The sequence below is a fragment of the Cryptomeria japonica genome, chromosome 4 (genome assembly GCF_030272615.1).
Source record: "Cryptomeria japonica chromosome 4, Sugi_1.0, whole genome shotgun sequence".
Classification (NCBI taxonomy): Eukaryota; Viridiplantae; Streptophyta; class Pinopsida; order Cupressales; family Cupressaceae; genus Cryptomeria; species Cryptomeria japonica.
In genome coordinates this window covers 650,778,088-650,786,711 of record NC_081408.1, presented here as the reverse complement: position 1 = coordinate 650,786,711, position 8,624 = coordinate 650,778,088, and positions in this window count along the sequence as shown.

Below are 8,624 nucleotides of genomic sequence, written 5' to 3'. Positions count from 1 at the left end.
TGAATAAAATGTGTACGTGCACATAATCTTTGAAACCTCACTATTTTTGCTCCAACACTCCTATATTCTTGGAGGAGGTTTTGTCCACCTAACTCTAGTCTATCTCCACTTGTCCCTCCATCCCTAAATATTATCCAACCAATCCTAGATTCTCTCAGTCTTCCCCTTAGTCAAGGTGAGATGAGTGGCACTTGTCTTCTCCTTCCCCCTTTCTCTCAACCTTTAGGGTCTTGCTCATAGCCATCCAAAAAGCAAGATTTAATCATGATCGTTGATCTCTGACACCTAGGCTTATGTACTAAAAAATCTATAAATAGAGGTCTCCTAAGCCATTTTTGAAACTAATAGCTAATCTTATAGTTAAATAGGAATCTTAATCTTTGCATCTGTGAGTTCATTTGTCTAAGAATTTTAGATTTTTTGAGCATATTAGCATAAATCATTTTCATAGCATAGATTTTGCATATCATATCATCTATCAGTCCATTCCACACTTGCCATCTTGGAAGCTACTAGTGCTTGTCTGAGAGCAAATCATATGCAACTAAGAAAAATGGGGTTAGAACACAATGAGACATAATCCATGAAGGTATAATCATTTTATTTGCTTTTTTTCATGTTGTTTCATTGGTTGAAGCTTGAGTTACCTGTAGTTTTATATTGTCATGACAAACTAAGAAGTTATAGGTTAATTTTGATGGTGAAAACTTAAGTCGATACATTTTTAGTGCCCACCGTGGGGCTCAGGCCTCACACATCTTCTTCTAATATCTTGTCTAATTCTTGAGTTAATGCATTTGTAAACTTGTTTCATGCTTGTGTGAAATTGGGTAGCGCTTTTACTGCATAGGTTAGCACTTTTATTGCTTAGGTTAGCGCTTTTGTCATTGAGGTTAATGTTTTTGTTGCACAGGTTAGCACTTTTATTGCTTAGGTTAGCGATTTTGCTTGAAAATCGCACATTTAATACGCAAGACAATGCTTTTACAACTTAGGTTAATGCTTTCGTTCTGCAGGGTAGTGCTTATGTTTTGTAGGATAGCGCATTTACTAATTTAGCGTTTTCATTCTATTATCTGCAAATTTGAAATTTTATGTTCGGTTGTCCAAGACTTAAATTTTCCAAACTACTGACTTGTGTGCATGCAGGTTTTATCTTGAGCAATTTTGATGTATTTTATCACTTAGTTTAATTAGGAGTTCTTTTGGAAAGTAAAAGACCATACATCTTTCATCTAGATTAACTAACGGGTCATTGAACAACATGCAAACTGGCATTATGTGTTTTTTAGTAAGGTAGTTGCACATAGATAATCTAAAGTTTAAAAAGAATCATTGTCTACCATGTTTGTTTAAATGTAGTAGGTGAGTATTCTCTCACCCTAATACGGTGATCAGAAAGCTAGACCTTCTTTTATCTTATGTGTTACCTTTAGAGGGCCTACCTTCTCGAGCTGCCTTGAGGGGGCCAGTGAGAGGGGAACGACCCAAGTGGAAATGGGCTAATATCGAGTCCTTTCGATCCACTTTAAATAAATCATGTCCATGATGAAAGGCATGGGCAACATGTGCTGATTAGTTCATACCGACACTATGTTTCCCCATAAACCCTATGGAGCACAACCTCTATAGGCTGGGAACCTCCTGTATTATAGAGAGTAAAGTGCCGCATGTATGGCCACATGACCAGAAGCCCTTATTAAAAACCACTTTGTCTAGTTGCCAAAATCCTAATTGTTGGTGCGGGAGGTCGGACCTCTAAAGTGGCTCACACACATATGGTTCTTAGTAGAGATATGCAGTTTTCCATAAGGATTTTTCATGGAAACCGGTGCTTGGCTGCCCCAGAGAAGTGAGTGTCAAGGGTAGAGCCAATGGGGTCAAGCACCTAGATATCCGCTTTGAATAGCGTAGCCTTGGGGGAAACCCCATGTGAGATTCAACAATTATTGTCTCAGCCTGCCATAAGACTTGTGCTTACTTGCGCACTTTTGATTTACCAAACATTGTGTCTTTTGTGTTTGTAAAATGTTCTCAAAATGGTCAAAAAATTAAAAAATCATCATCTTGAAATGAGTCAAAAATCGAACAACTTGTTGGGAAACTGAGAAATTCAACACAGTGAAAATCATGTTTTTGCAGCATAGAGCAACGCTTTTGCATAGTAGGATAGTGCTTTTTCTCAACAGTATAATGCATTTGAACTATAGGATCACGCATTTGTTTAAAGAGACATCACTTTTGCAACCAAAACGTCACATTCACACCCTAGGATCATGCTTTTATAGCTACAAAGCAACGCTTTTACTCAACATAACAACACATTTGTTGCACATGACAACTCTTTTATTCAACAGGTTAGCATATTTGTTTTCCTGCATTTGCAACAATGAGCATTTCCTCATATTAGAGCAAAATTTCAACATTAATTTCAGATACCCTTTTTTGAGGAGGTTCATTTTCAACTGGCATAGATTTTCAAACTAGTCAAAAAAATTAGGTTTATCAATCAAATAGGTTATTTTCAAAGGTTTTCATAAGCATAAACATTCAACAAGTTATTGATTCAACCATCTCAAGTGCAAAATCGACATCACCAAAAGTTTCTTATCAGGATACATCAAATCCTTTATCACGAAACTAGATCATATCAACCTTTGTTCATTATCTTGGATATATCGTTCCTATTTGGACCTAGGTTATATGAAAATCAAAATTTCACTCACTTTGGAATCAAACAACTTGAAAATCATTAGATGCTTATATGACATTTAGATATCGCGTCAAGAAAAGAAAACCAATTTGGAAGTCTATCTTGAAGAAGAGGAGATTCTTATACATCAATCACAATTTTTTTTTGAAACATAGAACATTCCTACATCATTTTCATAACTATTTACGTGGTTACAGAATAGAGTTTGATGAAGAAACTTTACAAGCACGTGCTTTTCAACAAAAAATTGTCTTATCACAACGCACTAATAGGGGTGGTAAAATCAACTTAGCTTATCTTCCTAAACTAGTGATCACCTATTGAGCTACATTTAGAAAATTAGAAACTCGGGAAGTTTCAAATCAATCATATGCCAGTTTGGACCAAAGCTCAACACGAGCAATTGAGAAGACAACAAAAACAAATGGAAGAGGAAAATTCAATATTTCAACCATTTGGATACACAAATGTTGATGAATAAGTAGTCAATAATACCATTAGGGACCTTGAACAAGATTCTCAATTTGATAAACCAATGGAAAAACTCTTGGAAAAACAAAAAAAGAAGTGCATCCTAATGTTGGCAAATTCAGGAGCAAAATTGCCACAAGATTTTAACATGGAAAGTTTGAAACAAGATGTGGAAACAAGTCATAATAAAAAATTATGACCACAATGACGATGACGTAAATCGAGTGAACCACGAAGAAAAAAGAGGAGATAGAACAAGAAGAGATCACGATGATACAAGAAACCACGAAGAAACAATAAGAGAGTGAAGTGACAAAAGGACTTATGAGGATACAAGGAGAATCCGTGTTGATAATCCTCTATTAACTCTCACTCAACAAATACAAACTTTGCAACAACAAATATAGGATATGCAGAATGAAATGAGTTCCAAGAAATATTCATTAGTGGATATCTATCCATATCCTTTTGATAAAAAATTAAACATGATACCATTCCCACAATATTATGAAATCCCTAAATATGATATTTCTATATAAAATCATTCCAATATTCGTACTCTTTATATTATTCCTCTTTCCAACATTATTTGTTCATTTCTTGAAATAAGGAGTTTTTTATGTCTTGTTATCGCGAACCTCGTTTAAAAATAATAAATCGTCTCAAAACTTTACCTGCATCGGTACCCATAGTTTCTCCTGCATCTTGGTCTCAAAATGGCCCCTACTATTCTGACGGGATTGAGAAATCTAATCCTCAAGATCATATCAGGGAATTTTGCACTATGAGTATGGATTTTGCACACAATGAAACTTACTTGATGCGTCTCTTTCCTAGAAGTTAAAGTGGGCAATCAATGGAATGGGTCTCAAGATTACCATCTGGGATTAAATCTTTTGAAGAACTTGTGAACATATTCATCTCACAATACTCCTACAACATAAGAAATGAGATAACAATGATGGACCTATGCAATATCAAACAAAAGCATGGTGAACCTTTCATGGTTTTTCTATAGCGATGGAGATGATTGTTTAATAGGTATCCAAGAGATGTACCAGATCAAGAGAAAATGGAAATATTCATTGACAACCTTACCAGTGAAATGATTTTGTAGCGTCCTAAAATTGCGACACTTGCAATTTCGATCGCATTTCGGTCTTCACGATGGCGACGCAACACGCAACCTGAATGGAGACCCCGAAACCTGATTATGACACTAAAAACTACATTTTCTTGCACCCTGGCCTGAACCTCCTTTGCACCCTGCTATCCCGGGAGGTGGGACCAGAGCGCCCAGTGCCCTGGTCCTTCAGGACCAGGGCGCCTAGTGCCCTGGTCCCCCAGGACCATGGCGCCCAGCGCCCTGGTCCCTGGGTCCTATTTTGGGCCCAGTCTCTTTTGGACTTCGGGTCTTTATGTTTGCAAATTGGAAAATTATCTTTCCTGGTCGGCCTAAGGTCAGGAAAATCAGTCTATCAGCCCTAATTGACAAGTATATAAACTACATTTTCCTCTTTCATTCGATATGATGGAAAAAGGGTGGAAACTATACTCAAGCATTCAAGCATTCAAGCATTCCTTCAAGCAATTGATCATTTCAAGTCTCCATTCAAGGCTAAGTGTTGCATTCAAGACAAGGATTCAACCATTGAAGAGGAGATCACTTACAACATACTACTACAACATACAACATACAACATCTATACCTTCGCACATAAGGATACAAACATCCTTACAACAAGGTATTAGTACTTGTTTTACATTACAGACATTTACATTTACAGCATTGCTCATTTCTTGGTTAATTCCAAAATCGGGGTTTGACCTAAAGGCAAACCCCTAATCCCTAACCCCCCAATTGTCTTCACTTTTCTGTGTGTAGGTTGCAGGTACACGGCTGAAATTGAAGATCTGGAATCCTTGTGCAGAGACGAACAGATCCCCCTTCGTTTCGCGGATTTTTCGGAGGACCGTGGCGCTCGGGCACCATCGTCCCGACAACTTTCGCTCAAATTTACAGGACAGTGCCGTATCAACATTTTACTGCTAATTCCAGGTCCGCAGCTTCATACTGTATTCCTATCTCAGTTTATATGCGAATCTTTCTCACTTTCTATGCATTCCTAGCTTAATTCTTCTATGCACATTCTTTACAAAAGAGGGTAGCCTTGCTGTCATAACCCTTGAAACTCATTTAGCATCCAATCTTGCATTGCGTGGGATTGGATCTTGTGGGTTTTCAACCCCTCTTTTGAATGTAAAGTCTCTCCCCTAAGTGAAAACCATCAACCCTAGTGAATCTCCCTTCTCTCTCCTTGGAGTTGGAAGAGGGGAGAGCAACTAGGGTTCGATCACGATTTTCCGCTTTACATTTTGGTGAACCCGACGTGAACATCCTTTCTGATTATTCATAATTAGATCTGAAAATTGGATTCCTTGATTACATTTCCATGTTTGATCTTTTACAAAATTTTAGAGGTTAATTGCATAAAAACCCTAAATTTTCTTTTTAAGTAATTAAACTTGTGAAATGTTTAATTGTTAATGCTTGTTTCAGATCTGCCCTTCTATTACAAATTATCAATTCATATTTGTGCTTTGATTTTGAAAATTAAGTGGTTAAGTGTCAAAACCCTAATTTTTGAAACCCTCTTGATTCAACCTTTGTCCGACAATTTCACTGATCAAAACATTTCCAAATCAGCTGTAACTTTGGATTCTGCAATAAAATCACAATATCTTTCATCCCTGAAAAATTTGGAAAAAATTTGCGAGGACCGTGTGCACTCCGAGCGCCATCGTCCCCGACATTTTTTTTCGAAATTTCGGGAGCTAGATCTTACTGTATTTTCCTGCTAAAATCCAGAATTTTGGTTGATTTTATCAATTATAACACTTTCAAAATTACAGTCAAAGTTGGTCTAGGGATTGCTTGGATTAACGCTTCTAATCATTCAAAAATCATTGAAATTGAAATTTTGTGTCAAAATTGTGTTCTTACTGTCCTAAATCTGAAAAGTGTGTTTGCATTCATTAAAAATTTTAGTGCTTTATTCAAATTCTTACAATTTGTGACTTTTGAAATTAAGTGCTTAATTACAACAACTTTAATTTCCGCTTTCAAAATTGAATTTTGCATGAAATTGAGTCAATTTTCTAAATTTCAAAATTTGCATTGCTCTTGACATTCCCTCTAAAATCATAAAATTCAAAATTTCAGTTTCCCTCTCTTTTTCAAAATTCAAATTTTTGCATTTTTCGACAATCTTGGTAGGGTTCAATTTCGAGATTGCAACTTTAATTTGGCCTATCTACAGATTGTAAAACCACTCAATTTTTTCAGATTAGCTCTAAAATCATCATAACTTTCATCCCTGCAAATTTCGAAAAAAGTTGCCGGGACTGTGTGCACTCCGAAGCGCCACGATCCCTAACATTTTTTCTGAAATTTCGGGAGATTGTCCTGATTGTATTTAACAGCTTAAATCTGGAAGATTGGCTAATTTTACTGAAAATTGCTACCTCTAAATTCAAAACTTTCTCTCTCTCTCTAGTGTATGAGTTTTACAACAATAAGCCCTACTTACACTATTCCCGTTAGACGAAGCCGTAGAATTAAGTCTTTCCAAGGTTTAACTACTGAGGAGATGGAACCTAATTTGAATAGCCTTTTTAACGAGGACATGGGTGATTCCTCTAATCCTCCTAATGATGAAGAAGCTCTCCATGAGGTTTCTGAAGAACAACTTTCGAAATTGGATAACCAATTTGATGATTTTCGACAATGGATGTCTCAAGAATACCCCGATAGTCAAGATCTTCCTTTAATTGAGGGTCTAAAACGTATGCTTCAAAGTGATAAGAATGGAATTGATATTTTGCGTGGTATTGCACACATTGTGGATTCGAATGTGATGCCTATGAAGAGTTGTGCTGAAAATTTGGGTTATACACAACCTCCTACTCAAGTCAATCATTCTATTCCTTTGACGACTTCTATTGCTAGCATACCTACCTTTACATCAAACATAATGGCTACTTCTACACAAGACATTCCTCCTGTGATCACCAGTCATGGGGGCAATCCTTCTTCTTCAATTAACCCTCTTCCTTCATTTAATCTGACTTCTTCATTCGTCCCTTCAATGAGTGTTCCTATTACATCTCCACAAATGAACATGACGCAAGGGGGCAATTCATTTAATCATTTCATTCCTCCTTGTAGTGTTCCTCCTGTCCAATCATCTCCTATGACTAATTATCATAGGGTCCCACCACCTTACTCTTTACCTTCTTTCAATAACATAACACCTCCATCACAATCTAACACGTCTAATATGAACTCTTCGACTGAAGCGACCATTAACAATCTTGCACAAACTGTCTCTTCTTTACAGCAACAAATTGCCTCTATGAATCAATCTAAGTTTAGTGTGCCCACATTTGATGTTGCGAGCCCACTTTCTCTTGACATTGTTCGAGCTATCCCTCCTAAACATGTTGAAATCCCACATTTGGAGCTTTATAATGGTAAGGGTGATCCTCTAACACATGTTAAGACCTTTCAAACAATATGTACCAATTTTGCTTATGACCAAAGGTTGCTTGCAAAATTGTTTACTAGAACATTAAGAGACAAAGCCCTACAATGGTATTGCTCATTGCCTTCTTATTCTATTACTTATTTCGAACAACTTGCAAATGCTTTCATTCAACAATTTCAAAACAATATAAGTCCTAAAGTTACTTTGATTGATTTAATGCATTGTAAACAAGGTGTTAAAGAAAAAGTGACTGATTTTATTGGTAGATATAAGCATTTGTATGCTCAAATTTCTTTTCTAGTGCCTGACAATGATATTCAAAGAATCTTTATTTCTAATTTACAAAAGGATATTCGAGACAAACTTCTGTTTTCTGAGTTTACTTCTTTCCAACAGTTGTGTGCAACTCTTCACAATTATCAACTGACTATGAGTCAAATGGAACAATCACATCCTATGGCTCCGAGTGATAAGGGTGATAGCAGTCAACAACCATTTGGGAAGTTTAAACCGAACAGAGATTTCATCAAATTCAATGAAAACATCATCAACAACAATGTGAATGCAGCATCAGGTGTGCCTCCTATTTCTAAATTTTTCAAGAAAGAAAGAAAGTATACTCCTTTGAATGAATCATTGCATAGTATTATGAATAAGTTATTGGAACAAAATGTGCTTACTCTTCCTCCTATAAGGCAAATTGATCCTGCAAAGATTACTTCACCTTATTTTGATAACAAAGCTTTTTGTCAATTTCATCGTCAGCCTGGGCATGATACTGAAAAATGTTTTTCTTTAAAGGGTAAAATTCAAGATTTGATTGATAATAATACTATTTTTGTTTCTGGAGTGAATGATAAAGGCAATACATCTGTAGCTCCTCCTAATCAAAA